General features: G+C 37.0%; 1 long non-coding RNA gene across 2 annotated transcripts in view; it reads right to left on the bottom strand.

The window, feature by feature from the left end:
- Nucleotides 1-2,668: 2,668 nt before the first annotated feature.
- LOC125694491 (uncharacterized) overlaps nt 2,669-16,329 on the bottom strand; it is a 111,011-nt gene continuing 97,350 nt past the window's right edge. For both annotated transcript variants that reach the window (XR_007377581.1, XR_007377582.1), the window contains one exon: nt 2,669-2,778. This is a non-coding gene — a long non-coding RNA (uncharacterized LOC125694491). The remainder of the gene's footprint in view (nt 2,779-16,329) is intronic.

The raw sequence follows: 16,329 nt of genomic DNA, 5'->3' as shown, positions 1-16,329 counted from the left end.
AGAAGAACAAGCAAATACGAACAATGGCATCCAGAAGCTAGACATGTATTCAATAACAGTGTTGCCTTTAAGGCAATGAAACAGGAAAACAAAGCTATGTAAAACAAAACAAAACAAAACAAAAACAGCGTAAGAGTGGAGCATGGTTTTTGGAGAGACATGAAGGATTCTGTAGGCAGAGATCATCTATTCCCTTCAGTGATGCTGTAAATTGTAAATATGACAGCATGGGATTGAGTTACCTGGTTCTTTCAAGCTTGATTTTTCTTTTTTTTAACTTTCTTAACAGAGGTTCTGCAGAGAAAAGAATGCAGAAATCACGTCTTATTTAGAGCTTCTGAGTGTTCAACCCAAATTCTGTTTCCCACTTCCAATTTGTAGTCTATTTTTTTGATCCTGTAGACTTATTCCTGAGCAGCAGTAGCTCTGGAACTAAGTGTTGAAGATCTTGCTGTGCTTGGACCATACTGGTGAGTGCTGAGGGCTCAGAAAATCAGCACAGAATTTGAAGGAAGTATCTACCCTGAACTGGGACTGGGATTGAAGATGCAGCAGCACTCTAGGTTGCCATATGGCCACATGAGAAAAAGCAAGGCTGTTCCAGTAACCTGTCTCCAAACCACTTTCTCAAGCCTACCTATGCCAACCATGGAAATGAAGTGAGCAGCAAAGCTAGCAATGGCTACAAAAACTGTTCTCATTTTATTTTCCTTTTGTGATGAATTATTTTAAGGGAAGGTAGGAAAAAGATTCTGGCATGGTGAAAACAAAGCACTGTACTGAAGTACGTGCGCGAATCAGTGAGGACAAACAATCTGTTTGTATTCTAAATGTATTCTAAAATATTTCCTGTAATATTGACATGGGGTTCTTTTTTTTTCACCCTCTCCACCAAAATTACGTAAAATCATGTAACCTGTTGCACATGACTGCCTTCTGCCCTTGGGCTAACTCACACGCTTTCTCTTTGAACATTATTCAAGTTTCATTCCCTAGAATGTGCATAACTTGCAGACAAGTTGAGACACAAGCTGTCCTGGCTTCAGCTCATTATAGGTGTGCACACGTGTCTGTATATGTAAATGTATATGTTTATCTAGCACATACATATATAAAATGGTACAAACATCAATGAAGGAAGGAGCAATAAGAAACTTTCCAAGAAGGGAAAGTATCCCAAAACCATGCCTTAATGCAGACTTCAGTCCACAGATCACTGCAAACCAAGCATGAAAATAAAAGATGCTGATTGGATATATACTCTGTTTTTCTGGCAAAACACCAATTTGTGACAGAACACCAGAAAATGAGGAACCAATTTAAATATATCATTAAGCTTTTTTTTTTTTTTTTTTTTTTTTAAATAACATCAGATTTAAAGGCCAGTTATTTTTTCTACTGTGAATCACAGAATCAAGTTTAGAAATAATAATACTTTAAATGAACATCAGCTTTTGTAGAATAAATTTAAACTGAATCCAAAAAAAGAGATTATGAACTCTACATTATGTCTAGTTAATCTTATGTTAGTATTATCTTTCTTCATTAAGCTAACAATGTGTAATATAAATGGACACTAGATGTATATACCCACACATTAGATAACTGTAACAATGCAGCTGTGATAATGGTATAGCAAATGAAAAACACTGTAATTTTTGTCTACATACATATGTGGGTGTGTGTATAAATAAATATACATATATCTATATGCCTGTTGGCAGACTCACAGACCCCTGCTGGGGAACACACTCTTACAGCAATCATTAAGTATAAATATTCTGTAACCTTTGCTACAGGAAATTTTACTTTGTTTAAGAATATTAATTTTTAAACATCCATTCAGAATTTCACACCAGCAGCAAAAACTCAAAGTTGTCAGCACCATCAGTGATTGAGAGCCTCAAGAAACACCTCCACAACTGTCCTCATGTTTACCTCTACTAAAAATGTCTTTGCTTGTAGAAGAGCTACTGAAGAATTAAAACACCCTAAAGAGGGCTGCTCAGCTATGATCTTTAGATAGGAACACAAAGAGTTGCTATAACACATCTCTGTAAAAAGAAGGAAAATATTCAGGTTTTGTACTTTGAGAAATCCCAATACCTTTCAATCACACTGCAGATTAATATAAATAAATAAATATCAGAAAAGATTTTGTGTTTGGATGCTTGCCTTCATAGGGATTTGGTTTGCTTTCTCTCCATTTCCCACTTACAAAGGAGGAGAAAACACCAGCAGTCCAGAAGCAGCAGCAGCTGCAGCAACAAAAAGGTCATGAAAAGTAAGTGCTATGCAAATAAAGGAAATAAAACAAACAGATCATTTAAGGCATAAAAGAAATAGAAGAAACGAACGTAAATCACCATGCTTGGAAAGAAAATGAAAATAAAGGGCAGTTTGAAACAAATCAAAATGTCATCAAAATAGAAAAAAAAGAAAAGGCAGAACCATAAAGAACTAATAAAATAAACAGTAATTGGGAGAAACTGCAAATAAAAACAAAATGGACCTAACAAAAGCAACAGGTGGAAGAAACCTTTTTTGTTTGCCTTAAAGAATGCATTAAGTTTATTTAATTTTGCACTAAAGAGTAAATGAAAGCAGAAGATTTCACATTTCCCCCAAAGATGGGAATGTTGTTGAACCACCAGACTCACCTAGTGAAGCTGTAACAAGAATGGAACAACCCATTCCAAAGTTCTATCCAAACTCATTTGAATTTTCAGGCAGTCCAGATGCAGAGTCGATGCCTATCTCTCCCATCTGTTTAGTAGGCTGCAAAAAGAAAAAGAAACATAGCAATTCCCCCTCATCCTTTCCCACACGTTCTAAAGTATTTTTTGCACTTGAGAACCTGGTGACCAGCTAAGTCTTTGCATGTGTGCTTTGTGAGGGGAAATCAGATCTTGAGTCTGGACACAAAAGGCAGCTTAGGGCTGCTGGGGGCTCAGGGAGCTAGGCTTAGCTCAGCCACCTCTAGGAAGCCTGCAGGGAAAAGGAGGGACAGAGGGTTCTGTGGTTCAGCCCCAGGACTGTTAGATAGCGGTGAAGAATGCAGGGACACAGGAAAAGAATCAGCTAATGAACAATGGAATAGGTAGCATTTCACTTGTAACTAAGCCACCAGCTCCTGAAGGAGGTACTCACCAAATGAATGCGGTATATCTGTTTTATTAGTTATGACAAGTGAATGATGAAGAAACAGTTGTGGCCAAAATTTACAAAAAAAGCTTAAATTAATAACAGCCCAAAGGCGGAGCTGTGGCTGGGTGATACACAGGCAGAGAAGAAGGGCTGTTGGTATGATGTACCATTCTACAACAGCTTGAATCAAATGGCAACTTTCACATAAATTGCAGCGTTGAGTTTGAAGTGCTGTCAGCAGCCACATGAGCACCGGCGTGCTGCTTGCCTGGGGCTCCTTGCTGCTGTGCATGGGGCTGCAGGGCACTGCTGTGCTGCAGTGCTGCTGAGCTGCATCCCACACCAGGCATTTGCTAACAGAATGAAGTGCCGGCACAGCACCTGCATTTTGAGCTCAATGTGCCAAACAACCATATCATATTAGTGTGAAAGACTCGTGGAAAGCAGGCTCACACCTACAGTTATCATATAGTGCAGATCTGGAGATATTTTCTCCTTTACCTTTACAACAGAAATGGAATATTACATGTAGCTGAACACAACGTGTTCGCAAAGCCTACTAGAAACCTAAAACCCTGCTTCAGCTGTTTTTCTTTTTTTTTCTCTCCTCCTTTTATACATATATTTGTTGTTAAACGGCCTCTAAACCCACACTGTGCAGTAATTTATCCAAATATTCACAGGCAACTCTGTGCTCAGTATATATAATTTTATTGTTTTGACTTAAAAGTCACAAGACTGAAATAAAAATGCACGGGTGGCACTTTGCCATACTGCCCCTAGAGAACAAGAGGCTGTCAGCCTGAGCTCCGTGCCAACAGGTTGCTGTGTACTAGACTAAACTGAACAGCAATAAGTCTACACAGCCGAGCTTTGCTGAAAGATGTGATCACACCTCCTAATGTGACTCCATGGCTCTGTTACTTACAGCTAAATTACATTATTATGACTTCATTGTTGAATCCCAATTCTCCTAATTATAGCCTAGAGATCTATTATTTGATTTTGTAACACCAAGTGCTTCTTTTCTAAATCATGTAATCTCTTGTAGCTTATTAATGTCAGGTTTGTGCACACGCAGGGACTTGGTTGTTTGCCAGGCAGAATCAAATTTTCAAATTTTCACTGTGTTATGTTGCAGGGGTTTGCTTGTTACAACCTAATTATATTGGCACTGAAAGCAAATTTATATTATAAAGCACTTTAACTCTTTCACTGAAACATATTTGCATATGTAAGTGTCTCGCCATTGGTCTATTAGCTTTTTCATTGGGAAATTTTTATGAGATTGTGTGGAAAAGAATAATAATTCTGAAACCATTAACTATTCATTTTCCTTTGAAAATATGAATGTGTAGTTTTAAAGTGATGTTCGTTGTAATAAATCCAGGAGTTAAATGCAAGTAGGTGCCACACATGAAACTGCCTTTAAGCCTCATAATGACAAAACTGGAAAATATACATTTATTGTTCTATTAAATGACATAAATTTTAAAATGCCATTGGAAATTGAGACTCTGTTTCCCCAGTATAAAAACTGTCTGGCAGGTGGTTTTGGTTTTATTTACATAATTCCCAATAATGTCAAGTATATTTGGTTACAAGTAGAGTATTTTATAGTATGAGCAAGATTTAAAGCTTTAAATTCCCAATTCTATGACTGTCATTACCTTCTGCTGAATTCAATGGAATCTGAAGGGACTCGTGATCTTGCAGACTGAGAGCGAGCAAGAGTGAAATAAGAGACTACAACTTTCAATAACTGCATTCTCTCCTTGTTGTATGAGGGTTGGGGCCACGAGTGTTTTAATGCTCCCTTAAAACTACCTGCTGTCTAGTGAATGCAGTTGTCAGGGCAGCGAAGGCCATACGCTGCTCTGCCCCCCCAACAGCATAAATTAAAGGCTGATGTTACACTTCCTCCTTTCTCTGCTGTTGCTGTAAGTGGCTCCTGAGAGGACTCTATCTAAACTATCCTGCTGTTCTGCTTGCTTCCAGCCAACAGCCTTCCATTTCTGTTGCACCAATTGAATGGGAGTGAGACAACGAGACTGCCAGGTAAGTTCACACAAGCAGCGTTCTGGTGACTTTTTTTCTCATTACCACTGCCTCCCCCCCACGCTCTTTCACCAGTCCACACCAATTTTACATAAGATTGATGGTTTGGATTTATTTGGTCCACAGTCAGGAGATACTGCAACTCAGTCCAGTGCAAGAGAAAGAGTGCAAGGCACTTTACAGCTGGAGCAGATAGAGAGAGGGGAGAGCTGGGCTGTCACTCTCAGCAAGAGCCTGCAGCTACACTGGATTAGGTCTAACATGAAATTATACCCGAAATTCCATTCTAATTGCCTGCCTCCTCCAGCAGCTAAGACAAATAAGAAGCAGGTAGCCTATGACATGCAGCTTCCCTTCCCTGTTTCTGATACTCAGAGGAGAGAAAAGGAATCAATGGTCAGGCATTTTGTTGGTCCCATGTTACAGTAAAATTTCCACCATACAGAACAAAATGTTCCATAGGGGATAATTCTGTCCAGTGTATGATTTCTCTCTCTTTGCCATCAGGTGAGCAAGAGAGAGGATCAGCATTTAGAGACAAGCTCTAGAGACAGAGTTCTTTGAGGAAGAGTTTGTCATTCTGCATATATTTATAATAGGCTTAGCAGAATGGGGTGCAGCCTTTGGGGCTGTAGAGAGACAGATGTTTACATGCTAATATGAATATAGAATCATAATGGAGAAAACATGTGTAGACACTGTTGCCACTAGAAGTTAATGGATTGGAGATTTACCACCAAGGGAAGAGTCTGCCCCTGCTAACCTGTCTAAGGGCCTGGATGTTTAGACCACAGTACCTGACAGGACTCTTCCTATTGATTCAGCTGATTCTATCTAGGATGCTGGCATGTGTGTGGTATCCTAGATAATTCTTTGATAATTCTTTGATAATTCTCAGTAAGCAATGACTATGATGTATGAAAAAGAGATCATGAGATCAATAAATAGTTCATGAGTGCTGTATTACTGCTTTATTTCTCCTTTGTGGGATGAATACTACCCTCTACTATTTTTCTTTCTGGGTTAATATCAAAAACTACTGATCCAGTATACTGAAAACTTTGCTGGTAAGCTCATCGTTCTGCCATTTAAAGATGATTCCTATCCTTAGTTCTGTGCTCCTTGTGAGATTTTCCATATATTTATCTAGTCCAGGGTCACCAGACCAAATAGCAGTTGACATCTGCTTATGCAGTTAGTGTTCCTTACTGAATCAAATCCAATGTCAGTTCTACTCAGTGAATAATAAAGTATAGCTTTCAATGCCTATTAAAAACACCACATTGGTGGGCTTCCCTGCTGAAGAAATGTGTAAGCTACAGCCAGATTTAATGGGTTGGTTTACACATGGATCACCTTAAAGTGAGTACTTCTAATATTTGCAAGGATTATCATCTCCACTCAAAGCAAGCATCTGGGAGGAGTGATGCAGTAACTTTTTCTATACAGAAATGATTTTTTTCCTTAATATTTTTTCATTCTTCAGAAATATCCAGGGTCAGTAGCACAATTGGCATCCATCAAGTGAGTAATGGGTATAAAAAGAGACTTCCATGAGAGAATAAGATACCAAGGGGAAACCAGTTATCAAGAAACAGTGGAACAAATGTGCATTGCATGCATTAAACAGAAAATGTTAAATTTATTATAGTTGCAGGAATTCTAAACTCCTTGAACTGACATATTTTAAATCTAGGCATCTTATTAAGGTTCATCTGAACTTGCTAAAACAAGAAAAGCTTTGCAATTCTAATTGCAATAACATAGAAACAGAAGTTTCATGTATGTATGAGCAGCACTGTATTACTAAGCAACATAAGCACTACAAAATTTGAAAGAACATCTCTTGCTTCTTTTGGGCATAACTATGAGAGATTTGACCAAGCAAAACCACAGCCTGTGATAAAGAATGAGAAAAATCAATTCCACAGCAAACTACTCTTCCATAAAACTCTTTGGTAAGAAATACCTATCCATGGCCACTTAATACAATTTGCAGCAAATTATGGATTGCGTGTGTCAATATATCATAGGGTACCTCTTACTGTCTTACTGAAACACCCTATTCAATAGTTTTTTGTAGCTGTCCCACAGGGAGACAATGTTTTGACCCAAACCAATTTCCATATCTTATGTCATCCTTGGGATAGATTCATGGGGTTATGATCAAATAAAGAACTGTGGTATTTCATGATTCAATAGTTATGGAGCAATCATTTGCCATCTTTGTTTGACTAGTTTCTCTTTCTAATACAATCACACTGTGATTGAGGATTTTGAAATAAATTCAGTGAAACTACTGGAGAAAGTGCCATCAAAATTTGGAACTTCATCTGAATTATACTGGCTGCATGCTCATCAGTTTTCTTGTACTACAGATATCAATGAGCTGTTTCTTTTTTTTCAGTACAGTTGATGCTGTAGAGTCTTATACTCTGCCTTGCACAATTATATTTATATACATGCATTTTGTGAGGTATGTAAGTGTCCTAGGATAAGCGCATACACAGATACACATTTTCAGAAGCAGCAGAGGCAGAGGTTACAGCTTGCTGATTAAACCGCAGATGTTTGACAAACCTTGGAATAAAACTAAGATCTCCTAAGCCCTGGAGCTGTGGTTTCATTGTTGCCTTCTTAACATTTATAAATATGTATTGCATTTCTGTCCATTAATGTTATGTCTCAAAACTGTGCTATTTCAGCTGGATTTAATGCATGTGTGTTCATGTATTTTTTTCTGGAGAACATATGTAATACATAATCAATTATTAAAAAGGGGGTTGTATGCGCACGTGAAGAAATTGAACGAAAAGGAGACATCCATACAAAACCAATTTTTCTTGGCTGCATGACTCATTAATGAACCTTACTCAGTGCTGCTATTGTGCTGAGTGCCTCATAATGAAATATACAGGGTTAATAGCTGCAGTGCAATGGGCTTAAGTAAAACCACAGCAGGTGTGTGCCTTAACGAGGTGTTAATACGGAGGCAGGTGCATGTAAATATGGAGTAGAAGGGTATAGGAACGGCCAGGAGAGAGGGCAAAGGAGTACCATCACAAAGTATTCCAACAGCAGTCACAGAGTCACTTAAGAGTTGAATGTGCTGCGGTCTTTGATACTGACAAGTTAGATCTGAAAGACTTCATCTATTATAAAACATTCAGTGCTGTTTCTTGTTTAGCAGAGGAGGCTGGTACTAGGCAAACTCCAAGAGATAGCTCTTGTTTCTTTATGTACTAAAACAAGGGAGTTTTCCTAAAAAAACAGTGCAGAGCTTTCCCCAGATAACAGCAATTCCTAAGTCAGTTCACATGGGTTGAACACACAGTGATGCATGAGAAGGTCACAGCTCCATTTGTGTAGCATATAAAACATTTCTATGAAATTTCATGCAGAAAACAAAATAGAGAAAAAAACCCACACAAATATTAATAGCCAAGTGCCTTAAACTCTTGCGTGAACAGGCAATATGAAAGACTAAAAATTGGTCTTCCTCAACTATCAGTGCAAGAGAGATGCAGTCCCTGTCAGACAAACAATGTCTTAAAGTAGAAAGTGATTCATTTGTTCTCAGATGATAAGAAACAGCATATTTTGGGGTGTATAACAGCAGATCGCTTAGAAAGCAATTGTTAGGAGTGGACCACCACAGTTCCAGAACTGTGACTGTGTAGGATAAGCTCTAGAAAAGCACTTTCCTACAGTTCCCTCCTCTGGAAAATCAGATTGTTAGTATTTTATGCTAAAACTGTCTGTGAACTCTTTCATTCCAACCCTGGAGCACAAAATTCTCAGTTTTATTTTTACTGTTCTTTTTATTTGGTTTTGCAAAATATAATAAAAAAGTGTTATTGTTGAGGGTATCATTGCTCACACACGTTAGCAACTATAGCTGTAAGAAGAATAATTCACACATCCAAAATTTCCCTGGCCAGCACTGCCACAAATATCACTTTTATTTTTCTCCTGCCTAACATCTTATGGAGGAACCTCCTAGTAAGACCCTTCTCTCTCTCTCTCCCCTCTTCCCTTCCTCCCTTCCCCTTTTATTTTTATTTTTATTTTTAACTCTGGAGTTAGCTCTGATTCTGGAAAATAACAGTCCCAATATGTATTTTTCCAAGATGTTGTGAAATGACATCCTGTTGTCTATACTATTCTGTGGTACATATTAACCATCTTTTGATTCTTTTGATCAAACCGGAGGATATTAGTTTGGAAGATGATGCATGATGAACAAAATCCTTAGTGGAAAAAATGCTTTTATTAGCACTTCTCTCTTATTACTGTTTATATTTCTGTCAGATTCATCTTCTTAGTTGTGAAACCAGGACTATATGTTAAGTTGGCTCCAAATGTCATCCTCAGGGTATTTCTTTAGGCACCTGACATGAGCACCATTAGCTCAGATTACTCAATTACCTGCTGGCATTCTGAAAGTGCCTAAAGAAATAACATGAATACACTGGTGGAATTTGCATTAATGGGTAGTAAAAAATAATATATATGTACCTGAATTCTTTGACCTGTTTGTGGTTTGTCTTAAAAATGAGCAAACTAGGATCTGTTATGTTAGAACAGCTGCATGCTTTTTAAAAGTCTCCTAAAAGTTATTTACTTTAAAAAATGTCATTATTTATAACTTTTCATGGTAGAAAATTGAAGCAATTGCTATTAAAATAGACTGCAAATAAAAAAAGAATTAAACTGAAGAAGCATAAAGTTTAAAGATAGTTTGAATCTTATGGAGAAAAGCAAAGAAAAAAACCAAAGATGCTAACCTCTGAGGGCTCTTGTTATTTTGTAAGGTAACATTTAATTATCTTTTTTTCTTTTTGTAAGGGAAGCTGACAGGCACTTTGGACAACTTATCACAACACTATGTGCCATAAATGCGATGCAGCATTTCATAAATTTGATAAAGTACTTCCAAAACAACTGTTGACTTTTAAAGGAATCCAACTTCCTTGAAAGTAGGATATTTACTGTAAGTGCAGATTGTTGAGATTCTCAGCTAATTTGTTACCTGTGCTTCTTTAACGTGTTTGTGAATCCTTAAGAATTTTGTAATTGTAAGTCTCTGTGAGGTTGTGTATTAAATCAAACTTGACAGCACAATAGAACCCAATAAAAGAAAGCATCAACCAAGACACAAATGCCAATAATATAAAAGTACTGACAAAGAAACTGAAATGTGAAAACTGCATGTTTGTTTCTATACTACATCCCTTCCACATCACTGTCTCAGGAATCAAACATAAAAATACTACTTTTACAATAAGAGTGGCTCTAATAAAAATGGAATTTTTTAAGAGTTAAAGCACTTTCCATCAGAATGCTACAGTAAATAAACTTCTTCAGCTATCATCACAGGAAGAACTTAAGAATGCCAATATGTATTTCCTGAAGCAGTCTTGAAGGCTGATTTACAAATCTTTTCTAACTGTGCTTGCTTAAGTTATTCCCCTCTCCACTTCAAGCTTCTTTGCCACATTACTGTTTGAGCTACCATGTGTAATTCAACATAGACAGATTAAACTTATCTGTGTTTATAATTTTTTTTCTTCATTCAGTGATTAAATATCAGAATAAATAGGGAAAGAGATGAATGCCCTGAGGCACAGATAATGATGCCAAGACTTTACTATCAACAACAGCCAAGTGTTCTGCAAAGTGCTCTGAAAATCCAGGCAGTTCCTCCAACAGCACTGACATATTAGTCCGGTTAAGAATTTTTCAGTAAGTCCTGGAATAAAGTGATGGTAAAAGCCCATTTATCATTAAAAGAACGGTGCCATCTGGAGTGAAAGAGTGTCAAGAAGAGACAAAAAGGAGTAATGAATATGCTTGTACACAAAAGCCAAGTAATATGGAATAAACCAAAGTCTTACAGCATAATGAAGTTGACACTTAACAGGTAAGTCAGAGACTTTGGTGAATCCAAAAAAGGGTGACAATACTGATCTAGAATAGTACAGTTACAAACAGGAGAAGCAAGGGAAAAAAGAAGGCATTTCAATTTATGCCAAAAATTGCACTTTTCCTTTAGTTCTGGAGTTAAAAAGGAACAGACATATATCTCCATATAAAGATAAAACAGGATAAGAGCAGGCAAAATTTCATGATGAGCTTGGACTATCTACTCTGAAGAAGATGATTAATACCACTTATTTGAACAGAGATAGCCATGATAAGAGAAATGACAAGAAGGGACAGAGATGTGCTTTAATTGTCCAAGAGTCTGTGGCAAAATAGGAGGACATAAGCAAGTCATTTTGACATATGCTATATACAAGTTTCAGAAGATGTAGAAAGGTTCCAGAGAAACAACAATTTATACTAGAATCTAACCACTGAGGTAAAAAATCTTAAGGTGGATATGGTGGTAAACCTAAAGAGTTCAAGAAAAAAGGTGATGAGAATGAAAGATCTGGTTTATGAAAACAAACAGAAAAAACAAAAAAGTAGACAGTTCAGGAGTCTGCTAATAGGCTCTTGTGAAGAAATTTTATGGAAATATTTTAGAGAAAGTAGCACTTGTGACATTAAGTGTGAGAAAGACACATTTGTGACTTGTGACACCTGGCTCAGTGGAGAAGAAAAAGAAATGTAACGAAGCAATGTGGAAGACAAAAGAACTCTTTAGCGTAATTTCAGATAAAAAAGACTGAGCTGCAAAATGACTTATTGATATCAAAACAAGACAATTTTCTGCCCCTTGTGATTCAATGTGTGGCATACAAATTAGTATTACAAAACTAAGATTTTTCATATTAGTAAAGGCAAATATGTAGTGTCTGTAATAGGAAAAGTATAAAGTGAAGTATATAGATGAATTGGGCACACTTCAGACAGCAAGGTTTGCTAGAAAATTTACCTTAACATACTTTTAGAGCAAGTTAAGGTGATCACTCAACTAGAAGTGATCATTTTCAATATGTGAAGGCCTGGGGAAGTCCCAGGAGAAAGAAGACACAGTAACTGTTCTTAAAAGAGGACGAAAAGGGCCTTCAAGTAGACTGGGTTTTAGAAGGGCACCTTACTTGAAATTTCAGGAAAGCGTATGTCCCACAGTACACAGAAATCATTATTCAGTTGTGCCTTGAAATTGCTGGATACACAGCAATTTTCTCTCAGCACGTTCACAGATGTAATTGCCTGGATTGGTGCATTACTAATTGCGAGAACTGTGACCAGCAGAACATAAGAAACTTGAGAAGTATCTCCTGTTGAAGACAAGTCTAAGAACTCAGCTTGATGAGCAGTACTAGGAGCCTAGGATTACAAGAGGAGAGAATGCATGTCCCTCTATCAGGACATCTGAGTCAAACTGGCACAACATAATTAACTTTGTGCCTCAGATTGTTTTTATTTTTACATATTTATTTTTCCCTGCCACAAGATACAGATGAGTATATTTAGTTAGAAAAACATGTTTAACTGTACTTTGCATAAATTCTCATTTAGAAAGAAAATGTTTTTCAAATAAAGTTCTTTAAATGTTTTGTGAGACATCTGGACTTTTTTTTTTATATAAAGGATCTGAAAGGAATTTAGAATCCCAGACTTCTTGTGGTTCTCACATCATCATAAAAAGGCAGCATATTAGAATGTGTTTGCTGCTGGGAACTGACACTTCACAATTATTAAGGAAGTAAAACTTCTCCTACTAAGTACAGGTTCGATCCTGTAGTGCCTAGGATTTTTGCCTAGGGTCCTTTCTCAAGATGACTGTGATTTTTATGCAAGGTGAGGAGGTGTTTTCAGGACTTGTTTCCTCCTCTAATTCCCCATTATAGGAGTTGACCACATCCATTCAAGTTTGGCCTGTGTCAGGCTGTACATTCACACTGGACAGTGTGACAGGCAGGTGTCAGAGCCACCTTTTCATTGCCTCCTGCAATCACCATCAAGACAGATGCAGAAATAGAGAGAAGCTCAAACAGCATATTTTTCATAAAGCAGATCAAATGCTCCAGAATCTTAAGAATAATCAATACATACAAATATATATTTTAAATAAAGTATGTTTTAAACTCATTGAGTTCCAAAGAGAACCGGGAAATTGTAAACTTGCAAGAGTGAAAAAGATAAGAACCAACAGACTTTGTAAAAAATATTTTCATCCAATATTTTGGAGTTCGTCTTGTATTTTTTATTGGGCTAATCAACTGAAAATATTCCCTAACTAAAATATTCAACTAAAATATTCTCTTGGGCATTCGCTGGAATGATGTTTTCTCATTCTCCATGGTTAAAAATTCACAGCTGTTATGAAAAATAGAAGGAATTCTAGTCAAGGGCTATAGAAAAATATGCAGTCCCAAGAATTTTCAGTTAACTCTACAAATTGAGGTGCCCACCTCCCATGGCAGCCAGATGTTTAACTCATATAAGCTTTTTCACAAATCTCACCTGAAACCTCTGTTATTTTCAGGTAAGTATCTTGCCTGTTGAACTAAAGGACCAGAATTGACTCTTGCACAGTAGGTTTCTTATAATTACTCACAATGGGAGACTCCACTCACAGCCAACTCTGGGAGGCATTTCTGAGTCTCTGATTTCTAACATTCTTCACTTCTTCACCTCACGGTATGAACAGACTGCTTTATATTACTGACAATTTATGTTTTCCCTCTAACACCCACCTATGTAACATCTATGTTGAGCATTTACATTTACACTAATAGCCCCTGAGAATCAATTACCATAAGAAGATCTGTTCCTTTACACTTCAACCAATGAATCAGTCATAGGTTAAAACAAGAGAAGGTAAAAAGCCAGCATGCTTGTGCTGATTTTGTAAAAGTACTTTACTAAAAAATTCTCTGGATACATATATATATATATATATATATATATATATATATATTCTGTTGTGTGTATGTTCAATATGACTTTACCAGCTTTCAAATATGCTTTCATAAATGGATTGAGCAAAGAAGCACTCAGGATTAACTGCAAGTTTTATACGCTCCTGCACTGTTTAGTATCCTCATGCACTAGAATGCAGTCTGTTTGATTGGCACACCCTTGTGGAAGCAGCTGTGATAGCAAGCCAATGCCCTGCTGAAACTGAAGGCTGGCCAGAGCTGCCTTTGGAAAGATGGTGCATCTGGGAGATGCAGAAATAATCTTTGGACATCCCCAAACCTGTGGTTACTGCCAAGCCTTGGAAAGAGTTCTGCCATGGAGGCTATGTCCCCCCCTCCCAGGCAATGATTTTGGGGACTTGGTGAATACCTCCTGCTCTTTCTAAAAACCTTTCAGTCCTGCAAAATCCTTTCTACTCCTTTCCAAAGCTTCTGAGGAACTGTGAAGCTGCCACCTCTGCAGAACCCTATGTCCTCCCCAATTTGTCATGATTCAAGGACAAATGAGAAAGTAGTGGCTTAAATATTCTTACTTGAATTTTCAGAATGCATCTCAGATGGCCAAACTTAACAAACAACTGCTATTTTGAAACCTTTTCAAATGTTTAGAAATGCCTTCTCTTTGTCACCGATGATCAAACTGGCAGAAATATTGCTTATTTTAAAAGGTATTTATTTTCCATTCGGTCCTCTGCATTTCTATCCATTCCTAGTATTCTTTATGCTTAGGCCGTAAAGGTCTCAGAGTTCTAATACCATAGGCCATCTGCAAAGCAGTCTGCAGGCAGAAAGCTCAGAGAGAATCTCTCAGCAATGGGTGGATATCCAGTGGCCTTTTCTCCTCTATGTGGTTTCCTACAACAAAGGCAAGGCTGAGCCCCAATGTTTTTCACTTAAGTGGTACCTTTCCACAAGAAAAATTACTGGTGAACTGTTACCACGCCCTCCTGGAAGCAAAATGCTCTCCTCAGAAAGTAATGCAAAGAGCTTGGATATTCATCGACAGTATGACTCTTTTGAACACTGTCTTTCTAACCTATGATTATCTCACTTATGTACAATGGTAAAAGAGGCACTGAATGAGCAAGATAGATATCAAGAAATATCAGCAAAATGCTTCCTGAGTACAGGCAAAATTAACAAGAAGTCATGTGAAAAAGCAATTTAAATGCCAATCTCAACACTCTTGAGTTCTTCCTAAATCTGGAATTCACAGTGGGGAATTTATAAAACTATCGATTATCAAAAGGAATTCCTTTTTCCTTTTTCCTTTTTCATTTCTTTTCTTTTCTTTTCTTTTCTTTTCATTTCGTTTCATTTCTTTCTTTCTTTCTTTCTTTCTTTCTTTCTTTCTTTCTTTCTTTCTTTCTTTCTTTCTTTCTTTCTTTCTTTCTTTCTTTCTTTCTTTCTTTCTTTCTTTCTTTCTCTCTTTCTCTCTTTCTCTCTTTCTCTCTTTCTCTCTTTCTCTCTTTTTCTCTCTCTCTTAATTTTTTTTTCTCTCTCTTTCTTTCTTTTTCCCTCTCTCTTTCTTTCTTTTTTTGGTGAAATTAATTTCAATTTAATTAAACATCCCAAAAAATAACTTGTAAGGGACAAACATTTTAAAGTCAATGCAAGGCAACATTGATATATACAATTTCCATCTGAGAATTATAAAAACCACATGAATATAGCTTGTAGTTATGGTTTCACTGCAATTTCCAAATAATAGCTCCTTATTTTAGAAGTGAAAATACTTGATTTTCAAGCCACTTGTCTTTTATGCATTATTATCAGTATTTAAAAAAGAAAAAGAGGGTTCTCATGGTCAACTGCTGTCCTGTTTCATGCATACAAGTCTGGTATACTGACAATGCATAGAAAATGATTATCTCTTTTGCAATGCAACCACTATTAAACAGAATTTGAGAAATATCTGAGTCACCAAAGCCAGTAACGTCTTTGACTCTGAAAGCACTTGTGGGGCATATCTGCTAAGAAAGAAGATTACATTTTTATGTAAACACTTTTGGAGTGGAACTGTAATTCAAATAGCCAAATAAGGGAAAGAAACTAGCACAAAAGAATGCTTAGGCATTAGTTTATGACAGCAGGAAACAAATGACAACTATCAACAGGTTTCCTGACAGCACTGTGCACAACACTGAGACAGTACAGGTGTGGTGGTTTTGTTTCTTAAGAAACTTTATAGTGCACAGTATCATCTCAGTTTCCAGCAGGCGGAGTACCCTGGGAAGCAGTACTC

This window comes from Lagopus muta, chromosome 6, assembly GCF_023343835.1.
Source record: "Lagopus muta isolate bLagMut1 chromosome 6, bLagMut1 primary, whole genome shotgun sequence".
In the NCBI taxonomy this organism is placed as follows: domain Eukaryota; kingdom Metazoa; phylum Chordata; class Aves; order Galliformes; family Phasianidae; genus Lagopus; species Lagopus muta.
This window is presented reverse-complemented; position numbering and strand designations above follow the sequence as displayed.